This window comes from Malaclemys terrapin, chromosome 2 (genome assembly GCF_027887155.1).
Source record: "Malaclemys terrapin pileata isolate rMalTer1 chromosome 2, rMalTer1.hap1, whole genome shotgun sequence".
Classification (NCBI taxonomy): domain Eukaryota; kingdom Metazoa; phylum Chordata; order Testudines; family Emydidae; genus Malaclemys; species Malaclemys terrapin.
The window spans coordinates 137,299,798-137,324,726 of record NC_071506.1 but is presented as its reverse complement, the minus strand read 5'-3'; the positions used below and the strand labels follow the sequence as shown (position 1 = coordinate 137,324,726).

Here is a 24,929-nt window from a genome sequence, read left to right as displayed (position 1 = left end):
CATATTAGTTTGCATTTATATTACACAGCAGTGAGAGAGGGAAATTGGGGCCATCAAAGCTCCACTTCCTGTCATAGTGCCGGAGGGTCTTTAATATTCAGACAGGAACTCAGTTTTCAAGGTCTTATCTAAAAAAATTGCAACACAGTAAACCAACTATAAGGCAGCTAATCTATCTAGGAAGAACAAAGATGAGTCTGGTGGGATTTAAACATATAGTTCCAGGGAGTCTAGCTATATCCATCTAATGCTTAGAGCACTAAACATCCACTCCAGCCCCTTGGGGGCTATCCTCTTAATCCCTGGCTTTCCTTATTTGCTAAATATAAACCTGACCTACAAATTCAATAGGACCCTTTGGATCCAATTCTGCCACCTTCCTCCATAAGTGAGGATGGCAAAACTACATGCTTTATTCATAAATCCAAATTCTTTATCCTTCCCACCCTAAATTAAAATAATAAAGGAAACAATAAAGCTTTCTTTGCCAGCAATTTCCAAGCACAAGAAGCCAATATGGGAAATTTGAAAATCTGCATCAATAAGTACATGCAATCAATCTTTCCGTTAGAAGCAACTGCCACCTGCAAAACTGCCTCACTCTCAATCAATCAATCTTGCATTTCTAAAATGCCTCTTATACCATGGCTCCACACTAATCTACTGTAACAAGCGAACGCCTTCAGCCTTTTAAAAGCTGCATTTCTAAAGAAGTAACATAGGCTTGAGTTAAAGCTGGGCATTCTATGACATGAAGGGTCACATTCTATAGCAGGGTACATAAGCAGTGTGTGGACACACACATGCATAGATGCATCATGACTTATCCTTACTATACAGTGTCTCCATCTGGTACAACTGAAAGCCATTTATGGGCTTAACACAAAGGGAGTGACCTAGTGAATGTGGAACTAAATGATGCACTAGCCCTCAAGAGGCCTTGTCAAAGCAAAGATTTTAAAATCAGCTCTTCATGTGGGGCAGTAGGAGTTAGACCTGGTAAACAGCTCAGTGTATGACCTCTGTACCAACTGTAAGGGTCAAGGCAGAGGGCTGCAAGATCAACACAGAATTGCAGATCTGGGTGCAGTGATGTAATGGAGTCAGAGTTAGTTCCTCTGGTCTAAGGAGCATAGAGTCTTTCCTAGTGATTTGGATTCCTGTAATAGCAACAAGACACCTGAATCAAATAAGCAAGGGTGAAGCTTCAAGAGAAAGCTCAGAATCAGTTAGGACAGGGTTGAAGATCACTAGAGACAGTAGATCACCCACCGTAAATTTATCAGATTGCACTTCATCGCAATTTGATTGCAGGAGGACAAGCTACTGACTTCCCACAATACAGAAAGGACAGTGGAATAAGCCAGGGTTTCAAAAACTAGCTGCATCTCAGCATGTTGAGCTGAGTACTATATACTTTAAAGGACAAAAAGTAAATCCTTACCGTAATCTACAGCATCAAACCTAATCAGAAAGATATAATAATTAGGACACTTAAATATAATCAACCTAGCTGTGGCAATCGGCAAAGCACGATAGGGCTGACAAAGTGCAGTGCCTACTATCGACAACCCAAGGGTTTGAAAATGACAACTGAGGCCCCCCAAAAAATATGAGATTAACTTGTGGAGCTGCGGCTTTAACATAAACATCAACTACCATGTGACTTGCAATAAATTACAGGTATTGACAGCTGAGAGTTGTGCGTCTCTGATCCAGCAACCACTTAACATGTGAGTGGTGCCAGCAACATAGGGCTCAAAGAACATATATTCTCTCAATATCCCTTTAAGATAGATAATATTTTGCAGGTCGGGAAACTAAGGCATAGACAAATTAAGCATCATTGGCAGAGCTGGGGACAGAAACCAGGATTCTGACTCCTTGTTTTCTGCTTTAACAAGATAGCTTCTCCTTGTCTATTGTATTGCAACTAATTACTGCCATCTACATAAGATATTTATAGAGTGCCGTTACAACAGTATCGAGGTTCCAGTTTTTCTTTTAAAACTTATGTTCAAAGACTAGAAATACAAAATCTATTTGTATTACAGCAATACAGTAGCTGCAGGCCCCACCTGAAATCAGAGCCCTATTGTGCTAGGCACCAGACATATGTACAACAAGAGCTAGTTCCTGTTCTGAAGATCTTATAATGGACAAGTCAGACAAATGGTGGGAGGAGAAACAGAAGCTCAGAGAAGTTTGGATTTAAATGTTGCTGATGTTTTGAGTAAATACTTTGCCCAGGTTTTTTTAAAATAGTATTTATGTACTTGTCAGTGCAGAATGCTCAGAAGGTGGGGTATTTTTCAGCACTTAGGAAAGCTATTGTACAATGACTGGAGGCTGAAATGCCAAGGGTGAAAAGGGTTGATTATGTTCCACAGGAGGGTAGAAACCATGAGTCTCAACTCTACCAGTGACAGGGAGACAGAAGGAATCTAAATAGAGATATCATAGGTGGAGGAAAAGCAAACGGTCTGAGTTCCTTGTACAGTTTACAACCGTGCAAACAAACCCTGCGAAACCTGTTATAAAAATGTCAAGACAAAACATTCCCTAAGGGGTGTGGATAGGTGTGCCCCACAAAATGGCTCAAAAGGTGCGAGTATCACCCTTACTCACACTCCTTTTGGGATGTTATCTTCCAAAATGTCCCTAAAAGGTGTGTACATGCATCATGCAATGTCCCCTACAGTGTGTATGTGAACTTCCCACAAAACATCCCTTTGTTTATTGCACACAGATAAATGTTTCATCAAACACCCTGGCCAGGGGCTTGCACCTTTCTCCCAGCACTCAGACCTCTGCACAGGGGATGTGACTGATGCAACAAAACCAGGGCAGTGACAGTCCAAGCTATAATGCATCCAGGGCAGGGGCTGGCTGGGGAAGCAGGGGTGGGAGCAGGGGAAGAATGAGAGGTGGAAGGGACAGAAGGAGTGGGGGGAAACAGACTGGGGAGCAGAAGAGGAATGAGGGGGAAGGATAGCAGGGGAGGGAGGAGGAATGGGGCAGAGAGGGAAGGGGAGCAGGGGCAAGGGATGGAGAAGAGTAGGTGGGAGCAGGGTCCAGTGGAGCAGCAGAAGGGACAAAGGTGGAGAGAGGCAGAATGGGGGGGAGGAGGCGGGGGGCGGGCAGAGGGGGACGGAAGAGCCCTTTGGGGGGAGCAGACAGGGAAGCAGACTGGGGGGAAGGGGGTTATGGGCTGGGAAGGGAGGGGGAGCAATGGGAGGCACGGGATGGATGGGGGTGAAGGGGGGCGGCGCACGCATGGGACCAGGGGAAATGGGAGGCGAAAGAGGGGGCAGCAGAGCGACAACCCCCGCTCCGCGGAGGGCCCAGGACATGGGGGGGGGGGGGGTGTGAACGTGGTCGCCATCTTGCGGGGGGCGGAGCCGCGCGCGGGGCCGCCCCTTCCCTCCCCTCCCCTCCCCTCCCGCGTGCCCGGACCGGCCCCGCCGCTGCTGTTGCTGCCTCCGCAGTCGCCGCCGCCGAGAGCGCGGAGCCGGAGCCCCCCAGCGCCATTTCCAGCCACCCCGGGGCTGCCATGGCAGGTGAGAGGAAACGAACCGGGCCACCCCCCCCGCCTTATCCTCCAGTAGCGGCCCCCCCCGTCTGTCCCCCCACAGGCATTGCCTGCCTCGCCCCCCCCCCCTTGCGGGTGTATCCCCAGCCCCCGGCGGGTAACCCCCCAGCACCCAGCCCTGCCTCTAACCCTCCTCCCCTGCGACCCCATCATCCCCAGCCCTTCCCTGCGGCTGGTTAGTCAGCTCGCATCTTCTGCCTGCCTGGCACTGCCCCCCCCCCACCGCCTGGCACTGCCCCCCCCGGCTGCCTGGCACTGCCCCCCACACCTCTCCCCGCTGCCTGGCACTGCCCCGCCCCGCATAGCAATGCCCCCCCGCCTGCCTGGCACTGCCCCCCTCCCCTGCTAACGTCCTGCTCCATCTTGTGTGATATTGACCCACCTTCCTCCTTCCCTATCCCCCGCTTTGTATTAATCCTCTGCCTGGGGATAATCCCCCCCACCACATCCATAGCCAATGATCCCTATTCCCCTTCCACTCCCCATTGCCACCCTCTCCCTGCTTTCAGCATCACCCCCCTGCACCTTGCTGTGTGTGTCTGGGGGGTGACCTGCTCCTCAGGTCTGGTATAAACTCCCCCCCACCACCTCTTCCTGGTGCTCAGTGTCATCTCTCTTCCATGCTCCTGTTAGGTGATCACTCCTCCATGTTCTGTCTGGGAGCCGGGGTCCCCATTTGGCATGTTTAGCTGCAGCTTCCCTTCCCTAGCCTGTACCAGTAGGGCAGAGCGAGCTAATTGCATCAGGAATAGCATGGCCTGGGCTGTCATGCTGTCTGTCTGTGCGGGTATGGCAGTAGGTACATGGGAAGAGGATCCCTTTATCTTGCAAAAGGAAATAAATAAAAAAAAAAGGCCGAAAAGGTTTTTTTTTTTTTTTTTAATGTGGCGTGTTTGTTTTTTTCTCTTCCACTTATATCCTCATCTTTATTTGCAACCAAGTGGGTGGCGGGGGGTAAGCTTGTAAACCAGTGAAGTATTCAGGTTAATTCTCACATGGCTCTGAAGGGGTGGGCTGTTTTTTTTTTTTCCCCTTGTCTGATCCCTCTCTCGTGATATGCTTGTGGGTTTATTTGGAACAGATAAAAGGATACATTTGTTCTGTGACTTTTACCTGTGAGCCCCATGTTCCTCACATTCCCTCCTATGCGTGTCTTGTGTACGCATTTTCTTTATCTTAAAATATTTTTATTGGAAATGAGCGACATAGATAAAATCAAATTCCACCATCAAAGTTTGGTCCTAGCTTGCAGTTACATTTCACTTTCTAAAAGGTAAGTCAGGGGTAGGCAACCTATGGCACGTGTGCCAAAGGCAGCACGTGAGCTGATTTTCAGTGGCACTCACGCTGCCCAGGTCCTGGACACCGGTCCGGGAGGTTCTGCATTTTAATTTAATTTTAAATGAAGTTTCTTAAACATTTTAAAAACCTTATTTACTTTACATACAACAGTAGCTTAGTTGTATATTATAGACTTATAGAAAGAAACCTTCTAAAAGCGTTAAAATGTATGACTGGCACGTGAAACCTTAAATTAGAGTGAATAAATGAAGGCTCGGCACATCACTTCTGAAAGGTTGCCAACCCCTGAGGTAAGTAGAGCAGTTAATGCCCAGCATTGTGTATGCAAGTAGCATAGCTTTCTATGCATATGTGATTATTTTTTCTCTAAAAGATAAAATACAGAGACAGAGAAAGGAGGATTCACTTTTATTCCCATCCTTTCATTTTGAAACAACCATTGTTGTAGCCTAGTCGGAGAAGATAAACTCTTAACACAACCTTGGATCTGCTTTTGAGGGTGGTTCTTTAGGCACCAGAAGTTAGCCTGAAGGGGAATCACAAACCTTGCAAGTTCTGGCAGAAAGGGGAAGTCCCTAGATTAGTGTAAAACAAGGTAATGAATGATCTGATGCATTTCTTCCCTTTTCACTTTTGCCACACATGGTCTTAACATGAGTTAGCAAGTTGAGATGAACCTTAGGCTCCTTCCTGAAGTTTGCATCAGCCTGCTAATGTGTGGGGAGGGAAAAAACTACAAACTGCCCTGTGTTCATTAGTCTTTTACCATGTGTTAACTAATGTGTGATAATAGAACATCTTTTTTTCCCCCTAGTGAGTTTTCGTGGGAGTTACAAGAGTATTGTCTAAGCTCTAGGGGAAAGGCACAGGGTTTGTACCTACCATTCTCTCCAGCAGTGACTTGGGCAGCTTCTTGCTGCCTTTTTTTGCAATAAAGAACCATGTCCTCATTTTGCATTTACTTTTGATCCAAAGGTGAGTTTGGGAGGCAAAAAGGAAATATATCAAGCGCGATAGCAACCCCTACAGTTTTCTAGGTAGTAGTAGGACATGGTGAAGGAGCAGCAAGAAAAGAGTCCTTTCTGAGACGGGGGTGTGAGGATATAGATATTTTTAAAATATGCCTTGTTGAGTGTTTTTCTTATCGTCTGTTTTAATAGCATTAGCACTGAAATACTCCTGCTTTGAAGTTAACACACAATTGAATTCACAGGGAAGAATAAAGGTCAGAGCTTTGCTATTAGTGTTGTTTGGATGGAGACATTTTTCTGCATGTGTAGCTTAGTAAGGGCAGCAGCAGTTGAATTTTTTTCCCTAACAGAAAATGCTAAAAATGTGGGGGACCCCTCCTCCCCTGCGTGCGATCAAAAGATTGGGTAGAAAAGAACAATAGCTAGAGATGCTGCCGATTGTAGGGTTTCAATTTGTTAATGTTTTGTTTTCCATGTCAAAAGGTTATAATTAGAACAAGTCAGCTTGTCACTTTCTCTCCTTGGCTTTGCCTACATGGGAAAGTTTTGGTTCTCCCCCCCCCCCCCCTAATCTAAACCAGTAATTGACATAGTCGTAGAAACCTCCATGTGGAGGCTCTTACTCTGGTATAAGAATAGCTTTCTTTGGTTTAGTTTGTCACTTGGGTTTAAATTAAACTGGTAAAACTTTTTTTTTTTTAATAGTATGGATTCTTTGACAAATAGTGGATAACCTGCCATAATGATCTAATTTGAGACAGTATTAACTTTTTTTAGGCCTTATCTGCTCAGGGGAAATTGACTTGAATTACTGTTCCAGAATAGCTCCCTATGTGGACATCCTGTTTTAGAATAAAAGTCACTTTATTATTCTGGACTTTTATTCCAGAAGCGTCTACACAAGGAGATATTATGGAATAGTTTATTCTGCAATAGCTATTCTGGTCAATTTCCCTCATGTAGTCAAGATTCTTATTACTCTTTTCTGTAGCCAAGGCCTTAGAAATACTATGACTGAGGAAAGCAACAGAGGGTCCTGTGGCACCTTTGAGACTAACAGAAGTACTGGGAGCATAAGCTTTCGTGGGTAAGAACCTCACTTCTTCAGATGCAAGTAATGGAAATCTCCAGAGGCAGGTATATATCAGTGTGGAGATAACGAGGTTAGTTGAGTCAGGGAGGGTGAGGTGCTCTGCTAGCAGTTGAGGTGTGAACACCAAGGGAGGAGAAACTGTTTCTGTAGTTGGATAGCCATTCACAGTCTTTGTTTAATCCTGATCTGATGGTGTCAAATTTGCAAATGAACTGGAGCTCAGCAGTTTCTCTTTGGAGTCTGGTCCTGAAGTTTTTTTGCTGTAAGATGGCTACCTTTACATCTGCTATTGTGTGGCCAGGGAGGTTGAAGTGTTCTCCTACAGGTTTTTGTATATTGCCATTCCTGATATCTGACTTGTGTCCATTTATCCTCTTGCGTAGTGACTGTCCAGTTTGGCCAATGTACATAGCAGAGGGGCATTGCTGGCATATGATGGCATATATAACATTGGTGGACGTGCAGGTGAATGAGCCGGTGATGTTGTAGCTGATCTGGTTAGGTCCTGTGATGGTGTTGCTGGTGTAGATATGTGGGCAGAGTTGGCATCGAGGTTTGTTGCATGGGTTGGTTCCTGAGTTAGAGTTGTTATGGTGCGGTGCGTGGTTGCTGGTGAGAATATGCTTAAGGTTGGCAGGTTGTCTGTGGGCGAGGACTGGCCTGCCTCCCAAGGTCTGTGAAAGTGAGGGATCATAGTCCAGGATGGGTTGTAGATCACTGATGATGCGTTGGAGAGGTTTAAGCTGAGGACTGTAGGTGATGGCCAGTGGAGTTCTGTTGGTTTCTCTTCTGGGCCTGTCTTGTAGCAGGAGGCTTCTGGGTACACGTCTGGCTCTGTTGATTTGTTTCTTTATTTCCTTGTGTGGGTATCGTAGTTTTGAGAATGCTTGGTGAAGATCTTGTAGGTGTTGGTCTCTGTCTGAGGGGTTGGAGCAGATGCGATTGTACCTCAGTGCTTGGCTGTAGACGATGGATCGTGTGGTGTGACCGGGGTGGAAGCTGGAGGCATGAAGGTAGGCGTAGCGGTCGGTGGGTTTTCAGTATAGGGTGGTGTTAATGTGGCCATCGCTTATTTGTACGGTGGTGTCCAGGAAGTGGACCTCCCGTGTAGATTGGTCCAGGCTGAGGTTGATGGTGGGGTGGAAGCTGTTGAAAGCATGGTGGAATTCTTCCAGGGCCTCCTTCCCATGGGTCCAGATGATGAAGATGTCATCAATATAGCGTAGGTAGAGAAGGGGCGAGAGTGGACGAGAGCTGAGGAAGCGTTGTTCCAGGTCAGCCATAAAAATGTTGACATATTGTGGGGCCATGCGGGTGTCCATAGCGGTGCCACTGGTCTGGAGGTATATATTGTCACCAAATTTGAAATAATTGTGCGTGAGGATAAAGTCACAGAGCTCAGCAATAAGTTGTGCTGTGTCATCATCAGGGATACTGTTCCTGACAGCTTGTATTCCATCTGTATGTGGGATGTTTGTGTAGAGAGCCTCTACATCCATGGTGGCTAGGATGGTGTTTTCTGGGAGGTCACCAATGCATTGTAGTTTTCTCAGGAAATCTGTGGTGTCACGGAGATAGCTGGGAGTGCTGGCGGCGTAGGGTCTGAGTAGGGAGTCCACATATCCAGACAGTCCTTCAGTGAGAGTGCCAATGCCCGAGATGATGGGGCGTCCAGGATTTCCAGGTTTGTGGATCTTAGGTAGTAGATAGAATAACCCCGGTCGGGGCTCTAAGGGTATGTTGATTTGTTCCTGTGTTAGTGTAGGGAGTGTCCTGAGTAGATGGTGCAGTTTCTTAGTGTATTCCTCAGTGGGATCTGAGGAAAGCGGCCTGTAGAATTTGGTATTGGAGAGTTGTCTGGCAGCCTCCTTCTGGTAGTCAGACCTGTTCATGATGACAACAGCACCTCCTTTATCAGCCTCTTTGATGATAATGTCAGGGTGGTTTCTGAGGCTGTGGATGGCATTGCGTTCTGCACGACTTAGGTTATGAGGCAAGCGATGTTGTTTTTCCACAATTTCTGCCTGTGCACGTCGGCGGAAGCATTCTATGTATAGGTCCAGACTGTCATTTCGACCCTCAGGAGGAGTCCATGTGGAGTTCTTCTTCCTGTGTTGTTGGTGGGAGGGTATCTGTGTATCAGTGCGCTGTTCAGTGTTATCATGAAAGTATGACTGAGGAGCCATTTTTTAAGGATATATTTTTTTTTCAAACACATTTTTCTCATGCATTTCATTTTCAAGCTTGAGGCGCTATGGAGAAGAATGTTCAAGACATTCTTAGGTATTCTAGGGCCTGCCATGTAAATTACATTGAGGGTATAGCACAAACCAGAATGCGATCTGACTGAGAGATGTGTTGGAACTGATTGGGGAAATTTGGGTAGTTAGCCTGAAGAATTTCCCTGTTTTATGTCCATACATATCTGAAACAGTTACTACCACCCGGTACTCACCTAACTATAGTTACTATGAAACACTATGTCAATAATTAAAATATGTTTTATTTTTGCTTAGAATCTGCAGGAAGAGGAGACTGACAGTCGGGTTATGTAAGGGGATGTGCATCATGCTGTAGTGGAAGGTAGGAATAAATTAAATAATTGAAAACAAAATCTGTTTGCTGTGCTCCGTTGCATTAAAATGTTTTGCTTGTAAGCTTTCACTTATCCCTTTCTCCTCTAACCTGTAATACTGCTATTATTATTGTGGAGCATGTTTCCATTAGAAACCGTATTTTCTCGTGATTAGTAGTGTACTGATGGTAACTCTAGTCTGGAAGGTGGAAAAAAGTCTGGGGGTGGTCAGCTATTTTCAGATTATAAGAGGCAAAAAATGAAGTTTAGACTTCCAGGTTTTCTTCTGCGTACCGACTGTTTCAAATACTGTAATTTATTAAGAACCTATCTTGACCTTTAGATATAAAACAAATATATAAAAACAAATTCACCACTTGCTACGAAGAAGTGAATCCAAATTGACAACTCTCAGCTATGTTTGTTTAGCTTAACCCAAAAAAAAAAAAAAAAAAAAAAAGCACACCTTGGAAAACGGATTAGGATTTTGAAATATCACTTTTTCCCCAACGTCTAGGTTTGTACTATAATTGCACTGTAACATAGTGGACTCACCACCTGACGTGCCCAGTTGTGGCAGGGTGCAATGCTGTGACTTGTCCTTGTCTCCAGTATCTTTTTCAGGCAGTCCATCTCTCAATGGGTCTTCTGTTGCCCAGCCCTTCAGCCAAGTTGCAAAGTTCAGTGTCCTGATGTGGTAGCAGAAGGGTCCAACTGAAAATTCACAAAACACCCCAATACAAGAGAGCCTTTTGCTCCCATCTTGGGCTATTCCTGAGCCTGCCTTTTGGCTCAATATTCCTTCCATTGGGCTTGCATGCCTCAGAGGCTGGTAGGGGAACCCAGGCCCACCCTCTGCTCTGCCTGGGGACCCTGTATAAAATAGCTAGGTCTGCCCCTTCAGACAGGCCGCTGTTTTCCTTTGCCACTTCAGATCTCCAAGCCCCCTTGTGCTGCTTTCTTGCAGTTTGTGCTTAACGTAACTTTCCTTCAGGCTTCTCCCTAGATCCTCCCAGTTTCTTGTTTCTCTGCTAAACTAGCTACCCTTCCCTCTGTCTTGGGCTCCACTGAAGTGCTTTTACTGCCATACTTCAGGGCCTTCCTATCCATGTGTCTAAGAAAGCTGTGCTAATTGACTCAGGAGGGAGTGAAGTCCAATCCAGCCTTTTGCCCTTTAATAATGGGGAGTTTTCAGAGGTTCTTAACCTCTCCACTTCAGGCAGTGAGGCACATGGATATCCATTCTCAAAATCATGTTAATATTAAGATTGAGACAATTTAAACACAAAGCAATTCTGTTAGTGTTGAGGACATGCACTATATGCCCTTCAGTATATAGATGATGTTAGGTACAACCATAATAATCCGGATCTGATCTTGTGTGTGGTAGAGGACATTATATCCTTCTCCTTCTGTACAAGTGGCGTTTTGATCCAATGCTTGTGACGTCGAAGTGCCGGAGAAAATGAGCTCTCTGAATGATTCCAGGGTTTTTAAAAGGGCACAGAGGAAGAGTAGTTCTGTTAGAACTGCTTTTGAAAAGGTCTAAGCAGCAATACGACATTTAATTGTATTCTTGTATTAGACTTCTAGGTTTTATGTTGGTTAAAAATAATGGCTGAAATAGGGTTTCTTGAGTGCAATTACTAATCATTTTAGATGTAAAGGAATGTTTGCTTCTTATCTGCCTTGTGATTAAGGGGATTGAGGTCTGATTTCAGTAACCTCCTGTTAACATGAACAATATGGTTGTTTTTAGATTAAAATGGCTCAAAGTATATAGAGTAAAATGGGTATAAATATTGAAGGAAAAGTTGGTTGATTTTTTTTTTTCTTCTTCCCTGATGGTGTTTTAAATCTAACACTGCACATAGGGCTGGTTTGGAATGTTCTGGGCATCCCTGAAATTTATTAGTTGCATATATTTGTAAGTCAGCTACCTTATTGCGTGAGTCATTTTAAGTGGACTGGATAAAACATTTTGAGAATGTATTGTAGAGAGCAATTCTGTATTGTCAGGTGAATGAGCAAGTTGACTTAGTAGGTCTCCTCCATATCTAATTTTTGATTCTGTATACTTGCACTCCTAAGTACATGTAATAGATTTTTATGCCTACATGCATTTTAGTAAGCTTGAGCCCCATTAGTACTTTAAAATGCACTAGCACATTTTCATTGTGGCTACTCCGGTTTGCTTGTCATCTCTTGATATCTCATTAGACTTGTTGGCAATGTCCCCCCACGCAAATGTCTTCAGTGTGGTTTCAACTCTTATCAGGGTGCTTGCTCTTGCTGTGATCAGCTGTAAAATTTAAAAGTAGGTTGGAGTGGGGAGAGAGAACTTTTAGTCTTTGTGCACATGCCGGAACCCTAGCGTAAACAGGCTGCTGCTGGTATTTGAAGCACTATGCCCGCTAGAGCGGAGTTAGATGATGCGGCCGTTAATATGCTGGTGGCCTATCTACGCCAGGGCTATCAACGTTGCTAATGCCAGTGTAGCTGAACTGGTATTAGCCATGATGGGAAATCTTTGAAAGGAGCTTTGGGTCAAGTAGGTGTGGCCTGAAGTTACGCTTGCAGAGTACTATAGATGTAAACTGAACCCACTTTTGAGACACATCTGTGATCATGGCTCTTATTTGGCTACCATAGTATCATTGTTTTTTGGTGGTCTTTTTGGTGTCACTAGTTTAGCATTATCAGTTAGAATACTATACTGTGTCTTTAAGTATACATTTCAAAGTTTTTCTATTTTGTGGTGCTGATTGAATTTAAGCTTTAAAAAATAATCTTACAATATTCATGAGCATATAAATGCTTTCCAAAAAAAGCCCCAAACCTACAACCTTGATAGCTTGTCATGGCTTTGTCACTTGTCATTCTATGAAATTATTACTAGCTTGTAATTCGGAATAAAATGCTGCATTACAAAAATAGCAACTCTCTCTTGTTTCTCTGGCAAATGTTAAATAAAATTAAAATGCCATGAAGTCAAATAGCAGTTGAGAGCTGACTGCATTGTGATAGGATTTGAACATGCTGTGGCTTTTACCTTTCTTGTGGGAAGGGATGCCTGCTTTGTGTTATCTGAGTCTTGGAATCCCTATTGTGTTAAGTTACAAAGGATAAATGAGGCCGAAATCGAGAAACTGGTCCTTTGTATGGAGATTCCAGTATCTGCTTCTGTCCTACTTAACAAAGGCAACATGCTTGCCTGTGCAGACCATTTCAGATGGTGGGATGGGACAAAGACTTTCTGATACTGCACCCAAGCTCTGCCTGCAGTTCCCAGACCATTTGACTACTAGTCTCTTGTAATGTCTTTTAGACCAAGGGAATCCTAGTTATTTGATGAGACTATAAGGTTGTGGCAAATTTTTTTTGAAGCCAGAATGAGTTATTTTTGGTAGGCAAGCTGTATGTCCCTCATTCAAGGACCAGCTGATTAGTCATTCTTTAAACAACCAGCACTTCAGATGAGAGGCTGAAAAGGCAGGTTTCTTTGTGAGAAGTGCATGAAGGGGAACTGAAGGAGGAATTCATAAGGAAGCAGGCTGGGCAAATACTCCATTACTTCTGCTGTTTGGTGACATTTACAAGGAAATTGAAGCTGGAGGTCACTTTTCATTCTCGCTTAGGTTAGATGTTCTGGACAGTTGAAATACATGCAGAATTAAGTACGTGTCAACAGTTTAACCAGAGAGGCATTGTGATCTAGTAGGGTAAATGCAAGACTGGGAGCTCATGAATCTTAATACTATCTCTGAAGCCATGTGCATACTAGGTAAAGGCATCATCTTTTGAAGTGTTTTAACTGATATGATGTAGAGTCCTCCCACGCTTTGCCCTGAGTTTGGACAGGATCGCTCCTTTTTAAAAACATGTTGGGATTAACCATCAGCATCTAATGGCATGGACTAGCAGCTTGGTCTAGCTCTCACTACAGTCATTGAAAGACTCTTATTGACTTCAATAGCAGTTAGATCAAGCTCTGAAGATGTGTGACGATGAGTTAGTCACAACTTCTGTGCCCCTTTCCACATCTTTAAATGGAGACAATGTTTGTCTACTGCACAGTATTAGTGTGAAGATAATTAATTGTTTATAAAGTACTATATGATCATGCTGGTAGTATTATAAATTCAGGCTACCGGACAGTGGTTTTACTAACCTGATATTTACCCCGAATATGTTCATCTTATTAGTTTACTTACTCCAATTTACTCTTGGAATTTTATACATTTAAAAAATTTAACAGATGCAGGTGGAGGGACATCTTCTGTTTTTCCAAGTATTTTGGGGTTTGTGTTTTACTGTAGAGCCAGTCACAAATGTATTTGACTATTTAATCGAGCTAGCCCAAGTTTCATTTTTTTTTTAAATCAAGAAGCTGGAAAACTTGTGCAATAATGAGGAACTTGACTTGGTATAGTCCATTACCTAGCAAAATGGGGTACTAGTTCATGATTAGAGCTTCTAGATGCTCAGTAATCTTCTCACAGCTGTGTCGGCTGACTTTGATGTTTGCAAATCCTTGGATGAAAAACAACATACTAGTCTCCCTCTGTAAAACCTGGGACATGGTATTTCCAACATACTGGCATATTTCCATTGTCTTTTGTAAAATCCATCCCAGTTTTGATTGTATAGATCTCTAAGGGAGAAGATGGGGGAGAGTCAGCATGATCTCTTGAGTTGGTAGCTGATACTACTCTTGACAGAGAATTTCTCTATGATGCCTCTTCTACTCTAGGAAACACTACAGTCACTGGCAACAGATTTCAGCAGTGGGTTCCTCTGGGTATGTCTGCATTGAATTAGACTCCTGTTGCTGGCTCGGATTACAGTGCTGTTTAATTGCTGTGTAGACCTTTGAGCTTGGGCTGGGGCCTGGGCTCTAGGACCATCCCACCTTGCAGGGTCCTAGAGCCCAGGCTCCATCTGAAACGTCTACTTTGCAATTAAACAGTCCCTTGGCCCCAGCCCCGTGAATCCGAATCTGCTGGTCTGGTCCGGGCCAGCCGTGGGTTTTTAATTGCAGAGTAGTCATATCCTCTGAATCTATTCTGACAATGGTTTAGTTGGAAAGGACAAAGCATGGGAGGACAAAACAATTTTCAGCACCATTACCGAAAGCGTCATTAAGGCCATATCTACATTAAAGGCCATGTCAGTGTGGTTATGTCAGCCTAACTACACTGGCGTAGCCCCCTCATGTAGATGCCGCATAGGCAGATAGAAGGAGTAGTTCTGCTGTTATAGTAATACCACTTCTCCGAACCACATTTAGCTATTCCTAGATTTCAAGACCAGAACCGACCATTGTGATCATTTAGTCTGACCTAGTATAACACACGTGAGAGAACTTCCCCAAAATAATTCCTAGAGTATATCTTTTAGAAAAACATCCCATCTTGATTTAAAAATTTCCAGAGATGGAGAATCCATCACAACCTTGGTAAATTGTTCCAATGGTTAATTACCCTCTGTTCAAAATTGACACCTTATTTCCAGTCAGAATTTGTCTAGCTTCAGCTTCCAGCTATTAGCTCATACTTCTAGCAGATGTAGCAATGCCAATGTAAATTGTAAGCGTTGAGCAGGCCTGGGACTCAGTTAAAACAAGCAATACTAGCAATTAAACAATTTTAAACATAATTTCAGGGGAACTTATTGATGATTGTCAGGGTTTGTTTCCTACTGTTAGATGAGCATAAGACCATAGACTTGTCTGAATCCTTGGACTTTCGCTATTTTCAGCAAGATCTTTTGGACATATGTTAGCTCAACTTCTGCACACCAGTTAACAAATGCTTTCATAGGCCATTCAGTACTTTCTGAATATGCTCAGTCTTTGTCCTTAGAACAATGCATCCAGTATATTAAGTATAATTACCATTTTTATTCTGTAAGCTGTTGAGACAACCAATGCCTTGTTGAATGGCAGGTAATAGATTGGTTGTGGAGACACCACAGTGTGTGGGTATCGTTAAAAAGAGGATATCTACACTGAACTCGTCTTGCCTTAATTATTCAAATAGGAAGTTGTCTATTGAAGGAAGAATATATAAGAAAGGGGTTTTACTCCAAATAGTAAACAACAGGGAGAGTTACTGCATTTAAGAAAAGGTTCAGGGCATATGGACATTAAGTAATGCCAACTAAGTGAGGTTAACACTTCATTGTGTTATGCATATAAAAAATGTGCCAAACCAAATTATGTACAGAAGCATCATAAAAGCCTTTTAACTTTAATACATGGTAAAAGAATAAATTGCTAGCCTGTCAAAATGTTACAAAAGACAGAAAATTTATTCATTTAACCAATTTAAATACATGGCCTAAAATAAGGTCTTAAAAGGGTAGTCTTGTTGTAAGGATAAACTTTGTTTCAAGGTTTTACTCAAGATGGTAAAAATATCTTTGTAGCTGTTTGAACCACTGTTGACCTATTCTAATTTTCCTTTGTGACATTCCTTGATGACCAACATAGAAATGAAACATTTCCATTTCTATTATCTTCTCATTTACATTGGTTGGTGAATTGGTAAAAAATATATATATATAAAATTCTCAGTCCATGTTGGACTTAAATGTGTTCTAAATCTTTTCTTACTTAAAGACTTCTATACTGAGGAAAAATTTCAAACCCATGGTGGTAAATCACACCTTGCTGTACCAATGTTAATCATTTTACTTGCTGTATAGACTATCAGTTGTGTTTAAGCAAGGTCTTGTTACTGCCCATCTCCTTTTCCTATTTGTTTCTCCAGTGAAGTAGCAATGCTAAATTTGTAACGTTGCATTAATTTCCAAAGCAGCAAACTGGCTTCACAAACAGAATGGTGAGGAGGTGAAACTGGATGATTGAATAATACCTTTTATCTAAACATATCTCAAACACTAGCAAGGGGAATAATGAGCAGGACTAGTTGAACACTTGCCAGTCTGTGTAAACAATCTTTTCAAACTTGTTCCCTGGTGAAAGTGATAGACTACTAGATAGTTGCCATAATATGTTGAAATAAAGTGCAGCATTACATAAATCTTTCAGTTTATGGGCAAGAGTGAGGAGTGCTCAGATAATTTAAAAAGCATTAATAATAGGAGTTAATGTTTTGCTCTGGGATGAGAAACTATCTGGGGCTAGACCCATAAAGGGATTTAGATGCCTCACTGCCATTTAGCCACCTCAGTCCCCCAGTCAGCTGCCATCTATCGCTGTAGGTGCCTAAAGTCCCTAGTGCTTAAATCTGTAGCTGGGCATGCACACAGCTGCCTCTGTCTAGGTGCCTAGCTCACAGCTAAGATCCTCAAACAAGACGTTGCCTTGCCTATCTCACCTGCAGGGCTCCATCTAACAGGTGGTGTCAGGAACTGCCTACCAGAATGGGTGCTGCACAAAACACCACGAGGAAAAAAATGGTGTTGCATTCCCCCTTTAGTCCAGTGGTTAGCATGCTCACCTAGGAGAAGAGGACAGGAACAGTTTCAACAGGAGAGCCTGAGAGAGCTGTCCAGCATGCACCTATAGCCCAGTGGTTACAGCATTCTCTTGAGTGGGGAGATCCAAGTTCAAGTCTCTGCTCCACACTCAGGTAGAGAATGGAACTGAACATGGGTCTTCCCCATCCTTGTTGAGAACTCTAAATACTGGCCTAAAGGTTATAAAGATACTACCAACTCCTTCTTGTGAGAAAGGGCTAGACATCTAACTTCAGGAGAGGGTTCATGTTTCTGACTCCCAAACTTAGGCATCTACGACCTTTTGTAGATGGGGGAAGCGATAGCTCAGTGGTTTGAGCATTGGCCTGCTAAATCCAGGGTTGTGAGTTCAATCCTTGAGGGGGCCACTTAGGGATTGGAGGCAAAAAATCAGTACTTGGTCCTGCTAGTGAAGGCAGGGGGCTGTACTCAATGACCTTTCAAGGTCCCTTCCAGCTCTATGAGATAGGTATATCTCCCTGTGTTTGTTTTTGAGGGTTAGGTCTTAGGGCACTTCCTGCTCATCTCAGTGGTTTTTGTGGCTCTATTCTTAGGTGCCTAACTTCCCCTATGCATTGTATAGGAAGCCTGGGCACTTAACTCAGGGTTGTAAGTCTCACTAGGCAGTAGGGCACCTAAAAGTTAAGTGTTAAAATGCTCAATCTAAGTCTCCTTTGCTGATCTAGCCCCTAAAAAAATAGTTAAGATACTCCATGTCCAGTTAGTGACCATAAATCACTGGGTTTGCCCTCATGATTAGTCACCAATAGTAAAACTAACTTGGGTAAATCCGGTTTCTTGTTCTGTTTTTAATGTTTTCTGGAGACTTTCCTTGTCATATAACACAAGCTGCTTTTCTGGGATGAACCTGTGGAAAAGAGATTTATCAATGTATTTATTGCAAAAATTTGCATTAAAAAGTCATCTTCTGACATAACCATCCTCCTTTCTCTGCAATTGAGACAGTTTGAAATTAGCATGTTAATTTTAGCTTTTTAAATACGGTTTGCTTTCAGATTCTAATCTTGCTTTCAGAAACTCCAAGCAAGAACTGCCACTGGAGTAAAACACACACACAGACTAACAGTTTGTTGGGTTCTTTGAAAGCCATAGTTTAGTGCTGGAGGGCAAACTTGGTTTCTACTTGGACATCATTTTTAAAACAGGCCTGTGTGATCGTTTAGAAGAACATGTCAGTGCAATTTATGGTTGTTACCACCTCTTGGCAAAGGGGGTTTAGATTTTCAAAGCCCTTAATAAACATGAATTAATCCCTGTAAGAGGTCAGACTCACCCCTGCAGCGCCTCCTGCTGGTTACTCCAGGGAATCAGCTCAATCCAGCCTGGAGCACCCTCTGCAGGCTGGTGATCTGCCTTGTCCTCTACTGGCTCCCATGTCCCTCCTAGGACCCCGGTACCTCTTGCTCTGGGTGCTGCCCCGTGGCAGTACCCACACACACTGGGTCTCCCCTCCCAGGGGAACCCCCACCCACCTCACCTCACCGTACCGTAAGGCTACTGCCAGTCATCATCTAGCCCCACACCCGGGGCAGACTGCAGTATCAGCCACTCATCACTGGCAAGGAGGGTTTGGACCTGCTGCCTTGGCCTACACCTGGGTTGCCCTCTGCAACCCCCAGTACCCCTTGGCCTAATACTAGGCCACAGCCCGGGGCTTTCTAGGCTGGAGCTTCCCAGCTCCTCTACCTTTCCCCAGCCCTGCTCCAGTCAGGTACTCTGCTCTAGGTCCTTGCAGCCAGGCCCTTCTCTCTCTGAATGCAGAGAGGTGCTGGTTGGCCTCTAGCTCACAGCCTTTTTATATAGGGCCAGCTGAGGCCTGATTAGGGTGTGGCCCAGCTGCGGCTACCTTCCCAATCAGCCAACATAGCTTTTCCCCCAGCCCCCCGCAGGGCGGGCTTTAACCCTTCCCAGGCAGGAGTGGATGTCCACCCCACTATAATCCCTAATATGCTAGAGGTTGTCAGTAAAGATGTGGCATTTCAGGTGTTAGTATGCATTCTGGTAGAACTGTCTGAGACCTTCAGTGTTCCTGTGGGAAGCTGTGAGACTTGCCTCGGCTCTGTGTCACTGGCCCAGTATATCAGTTTGTTTTGGTAGATTGCTGGCAGGTGCCCTCTGTAATGCATGCTCATCCTTGCAGACAGAATAGTGAGTATTGAATGGATAGCATTAGTGAAATAGAATTTATGCCACTAATTTCACTGGACTTTCCATATGCTCTTAAAATCTAAGCCCTTTTGAAATAGAAACTTTTATTATCCTTAGTACTGCTGATGACTGTTAAATCTTTCTGAATTGCTTCCTTCTTGGAATTTTTTCAGTTCCTGGTCCTTCCCTGTAATTGCTTGTAATAGATGTCACAGTTGAAGGCAACTGTGCCTTGTACCCCTTCCATGGTTTAGCAAGGGCAGCCACTGTAGGTTCCCAGATCCCTAACTGTTACGTCTCTTGCACAGAGACCTTCCTGACTTGAGTTTTTCCAGGCTGCACAGTTCCCTGTCTACACTGAGTTCCCCAGCAAGCCAGGCCTCCTCTGCACTTTGCTTTCTCTTCAGAGGCTATTGTTATTACCCTTAGCTACAAGCTACTTCACAGCTCTTTCAAGCAATCACATGCTTATAAACTTACTAGCAAAACTTCTTTTGTTCTTATGTACTTTTGTTAAGCCATGGATGCCTGTGTTGAATCCATCTACACTTCCTCGTAATGAAGTCAGTGGCAACACCAAACAGGAGATAAAGCAATGCAACTTCGTTTGACACCAGTATCTGTGAATAAAATGTTTATGAACAAAGGAAAGTAAATATTTCTCAGAGTAGTGCAAGCATAAAAAACATAAGCAAACGCTGATGCACAAAAAATACAATAGTTTATACTAAGCTTACTAAGATATCCAAGTAGATTGTTTGGGGCAATTGCTCTTCAACCTGGAGGGTCCTCTCACATTGGGATCTGCAGTGTTCAATCTTGTCACTTCTCTAGTTTGTGCCAGATCAAATTGCCTTTATCCTTTGAAATGTCGAACAAAGAAAAAAAGAACTAGGCTGGAAAACATATTGGTTTTAGTTGTTTAAGGAGAGGAAAACTCAATTCAGGTCTATTTAAAAAATAACCCAGGTTACAGGATGTGTCCAAAAGTTGCTGCCTCCTTGAGGTGGCTATGGACAAACTCCTTTATCAAAGGCACTTGTATGGGAGCTGGGGTGCCTAGGTTCTCACTAGCCCATTCATCCCCAAGCACACCCTCCCTCGCTATCACTCCTTTTCATCACTGGACTAGTCTGGCACTGGTAAGCCCCTTCGTTTTCAGTTTAAACTGATTTTTACCGAAAAATCCCGGGTTTTACAAAAAAATATTCTTTTTTTTTTTTTTTTTTTCTGATTTTCACCCTACTTTTGTATCATTCAAATATATAAAAATAAACTTATTTTATTAGGAAAATACAACACATTGCATGTGATATATGTATTACAATAATACATTAGTCTGTGTGTATATGCAAAGACGCCTGTGGAACTAAGGCTCTGTGTTGGTCTACAAGATACATGCAATAAACAAATAGACACGCACGCAAGCTCTGAAGTGCCTGCACATCTGAATGTACTGATGAATCTCATGCCCACCATGTACCCATTCAAGCTGTTAGCAGATAATGGTTTAAAGATCTGACGCATTAAAATGGGAAGAAAATGAAAATCAGTATCATAATACATTTCAGAACACAAGGAAGTATTTGAAAGTTTAAAAAAAAACCAAAGAGGAGAAAAGGATGAAGTTGAATGTATGTGCTGCAAATGGTGTGGCCCAATTATTAAATGTAAATATTTATAGGCTAATAGTACTAAGTCTACAACAGTAAACTGCTTATTCAAATGAAAAGTTTTATTTGGGGATTAGAGATACTGTACATTGTTTCCTTAAACTCAGAGGAGAAATTGTGTTTTGAGTTCTGTTTTAGTTCTGTAGCAAACCACATTGAATTCTGTTCATCAAAGCATTAATATACTGAATACTTTTCTCTTGTCCTTCCGTCCACCAAAATAAACCCCGATATTTATCCAGAAAAATTACTAATATGTTTTGCACTGATTTTCACCTGTTTTTGTTGTAGTAATAAATACTGATAATTTCCTGGGTAATTTTAAATAAAATAAAAACCAAAAATGAAGGGCCCTACTATAAGCAATAGTGCATTCTGCTAACTTCAGGATATTGTGACTCTCCGAATCATTAAAATGATATTGTGTGTTGCCTTATAGTGAAAGAAACAGATTTTTATATAGAAAGGTCATCAATAGTAGTTTTCCCCGCTAGTGATGGAACGTAGGTATTAGATCTTTAAAGGCTCTGTATGCTTTTTTCTTTTCTGTAGGTCATCTGAGTCAGCCTTCCCTTATCACCTCTGACTCTTCCTGATGTTTTCTAGATGTACTTCATCTCTAACCAGGGATTCTATCTTGATGAAATAATTTTGTATTTTTTCTCCCCTTTCATCTCCTCCCGCTACACACTTTTTGTCTCCTCATTGTCTGCAAAGTTTGTGGTGGTTTCTCCACCACTGGAAATGGTAAAATCAAGATTGGATTTCCCCCCCCTACAATATGGGCTGTAGTTCAAACAGGAATTAATTCAGGGAAATACTGTGGCGTGTATTATGCAGTAAATCACGCTAGATCAGGGGCAGGCAAACTTTTTGGCCTGAGGGCCACATCGGATTTCGTAAATTGTGTGGAGGACTGGTTAGGGGAGCGGGTCGTGGCCCCCACCTCCTATCTGCCCCCCGGGACTCCTGCCCCATCCAACATCCCCTGTTCCCTGACGGCGACCCCTGCCCCATCAAACACCCCCTGTTCCCTGTCCCCTGACCGCCCCCGGAACCCCTGTCCCCTGCCGTCCCATCCAACCCCCCTCCCTGACTGCCCCCCCAGGACCCCTACCCCCATTCAACCCTCTGTTACCGCCCTGACCCCTATCTACACTCCTGCCCCCTGACCACCTCCACGAACTCCCCTGCCCTCTATCCAACCCCCCCCTGCTTGCTGCCCCCTTACCATGCTGCCTGGAGCACCGGTGGCTGGCGTCGCTACAGCCGCGCCACCTGGCTGGAGCCGGGCCACGCCGCTGCCACCACCGCGCAGCACAGAGACCGGGTCAGGCTGGGCTCTGCAGCTGCGCTGCCCCAGGAGCTCACAGCCCAGAGCATTGTGCTGGTGGCGGAGCAAACGAGCTGAGGCTGCGGGGGATGGGGGACAGCGGAGGAGAGGCTGGGGCTAGTCTCCCAGGCCAGGAGCTCGGGGGCCGGGCAGGACGGTCCCATGGGCCGTAGTTTGCCCACCTCTGCGCAAGATGATCACAATGGTCCTTTTTGGCCTTATTATCTATGAAAATGTCTCTCTTCCTTTGCTCTGCTGGTACTCTTTTCCCAATGACAACCACCACTCTCAGTACTAGATGGCAAACACGGTCGCATTAACACGTAGCACTGCCAGTTGCCCACGGTGAGACGTTGAGCCAGGTAGTACGGGGGCTAAACCTTGCAGCATCCACTGTACTGGGTGTGCAGTTAGCTAAAAACTTCTACAGTGGGGTAAGAGCTAGACTGAGGAAAATGGGTAACTGAAAGAACTGAGTACCTCACACTTGAAACCTAACAATTCCTTTACATAAAAATGAGCATACATTTGCTGACTATTCCTAGAAAAGCTTCCTTGAAATAATCTTAAAGGAATGTATAGTCACCAGATCAGAAGGGCATTACTCTACCAACTGCATTATTGGAAAGAAAGTGAGAAAGTGATAAATTTGAGATGGGCTTGTGGCCATGCTTTGAAGATTGATGGGACTATTTAATTTCAGATGAAAGTAGGTGTGTTAAGGTTACTGTAGCAGCTAGGGAGTATTTGAATAACTTTTGTACATATCACTTGCTTACTGAGTCCTGAAGGAGATAACAGTATTTGAAGTGAAGATTGAGCAGAGGCAGGCTTATGCACATATCTCCTTGCCCTAACGCCATTTCACCTTTGTGGCTAGATTATTCTGCTTGTTCAGTTAGCATTTAGTGCAGGAGTTTTTCCTAAGCATCTGTGCAGACAGCATGTGGAGTTTAAGAATGTATGAATTTGGAGTTGCTTTTGTTGGTATAAAAATAGAGAATAACTTCAGCTAAAAAATAGAATTCTGTCTAATTTTGTGCACAGCTTGCAATCATCTCACTGTGGAAGTCTAGTATAAATGTGGTTTACTAGACTGGCAAAAGCAGTTGTTTGCTGGTATAACTGCCTCTAAACTATGGCTTTTGCTGAGTGTCCTTAAAAATCACACCCTTAACCAATGTTACTATACCGGCAAATGTTTTAAGTGTAGACCTGGCCTAGGTTTCTTAAAGTTTGTCAGTAGCATCCTGTGATCTGTGGCATTGGGTTCTGCAGAGCAATCCCATAGAATGAGTGTGGGTTTTTGAATGTCTGTGGCTAGCTGATCACCCCCTGAGCGGAGTTAGCACCATTTGTGTGCTGTATCCTGTTGTGAAGCCTGACTGTGAAGGGTCCAAGATACTGGCGGACATCAGGTATAGTTGGAGAGTACTTGGTCACCTTGCTTAATAGCAGATTAGATACTCAGCAGTAGGTATGTGGTCTGTTGCAATGCAAGTTGTTTGAGTTGTGGCTGTGCATGTTTTAGTGTGTGTGTGTGGCAGAAAGAAGTATTGACAATCCTCAGTAGCAAGAAACCCAAGTGCTCCCTAAAACTTGAATGTAATAGTTAAAGCTGACATCGGCATTGAAATTAACAACACCAAGTTAACCCTTATTGAACATTGAACCATATATTTACTATTGTGCCAATCCAAGTTTAGTTGTAAAGATAATCTCTGGCGGTTGATCCACCATTAAGAATGATTTGTGAATGTAAATGGAGGTCCAGTAAAGAGGTATGTGATCAATGTCAAAGATTGCTGACCTAATAAAAAGAACAGTTGATCACTGGCTGCCATCTTACCGTATTTTGTGGGGGAACAGTTACATCTGTGCCAACAAAGCTCATGGCCCTGTATATGGAAGGGAAACTTTTTTCAAATATTTGAAAGTGATCTCTGACACTTGGTCCTGAAAACCACAATGTATTCAATGTGCTTTCTTCTTGAATAATGAGCATATATTTAAAAATATAACTCCCTCTTGACTATTTTTTTTAACTGAGTATTTTATCCTTTGATTTTAATATGTAAAAACATACAGATGCAGGAAAAGTTCTAAGAAATGTTCCATAGTAATATGCCCTGTAATCAGATTTAGGATACAAATAAAAAGTCAGGCATTAACAGTACGCTTTCAAACCAGAAAATGAAATCCCAGTTATGTCACTATGATAGGATAGCAGTGGACATCCTTTCTGTTACAACGGAAAGACCTAGATTTTAACTAGTCGGGTTTTGTAAGGCGCAAACATGTAACAGTGCCAAGTATCCAGGATCGTGCATTGAAGTCAAATGGCAGGATTTCAGAACAATTTCACTAGGCAGATGTAGCTCTCTGTATGTCATTTACAAAGCATTAAATGTAGGAGCCCTAAGTGCTTTCATATTAAAGGGATGCATCTTAAATGCTTTTGTAAGCAAGATGATACTGGCATTCAAGGTCTTGTAGTAATTTCTCTGAATTTAGAGTACATTTTACCACCGAAGGCTGTGCTTTACTGTACCTGCAGTTAAAATCTGAAATCTCTAAACATTTATAAATATGTCTGCAAGATAAAACTTGTTTGTTTTCAGCTCTTTAAATAGTAATGAGATTTAGGTCTATTTATTCTGTTAATATGTAATGCTACTTTCCTGTACAATTGCTTTGCTTGTCCTCTGGTTATTTTAGGAGTGCTTCAAAGGGAGG

The 24,929-nt window shown here is 43.2% G+C and overlaps 1 protein-coding gene across 5 annotated transcripts in view; it reads left to right on the top strand.

Moving 5' to 3' along the window:
* Positions 1 to 24,929, top strand: part of SLC23A2 (solute carrier family 23 member 2) — a 135,939-nt gene that overhangs the window by 12,120 nt on the left and 98,890 nt on the right. For 4 of the 5 annotated variants that reach the window (XM_054017818.1, XM_054017815.1, XM_054017816.1 and 1 more), the window contains one exon: positions 9,475 to 9,541. The gene's annotated coding sequence lies outside the window, so the exon portion shown is untranslated. Of the gene's footprint in view, positions 1 to 3,468; positions 3,561 to 9,474; positions 9,542 to 24,929 lie in introns of those variants that run through there. The other variant, XM_054017814.1, reaches the window with a different exon arrangement.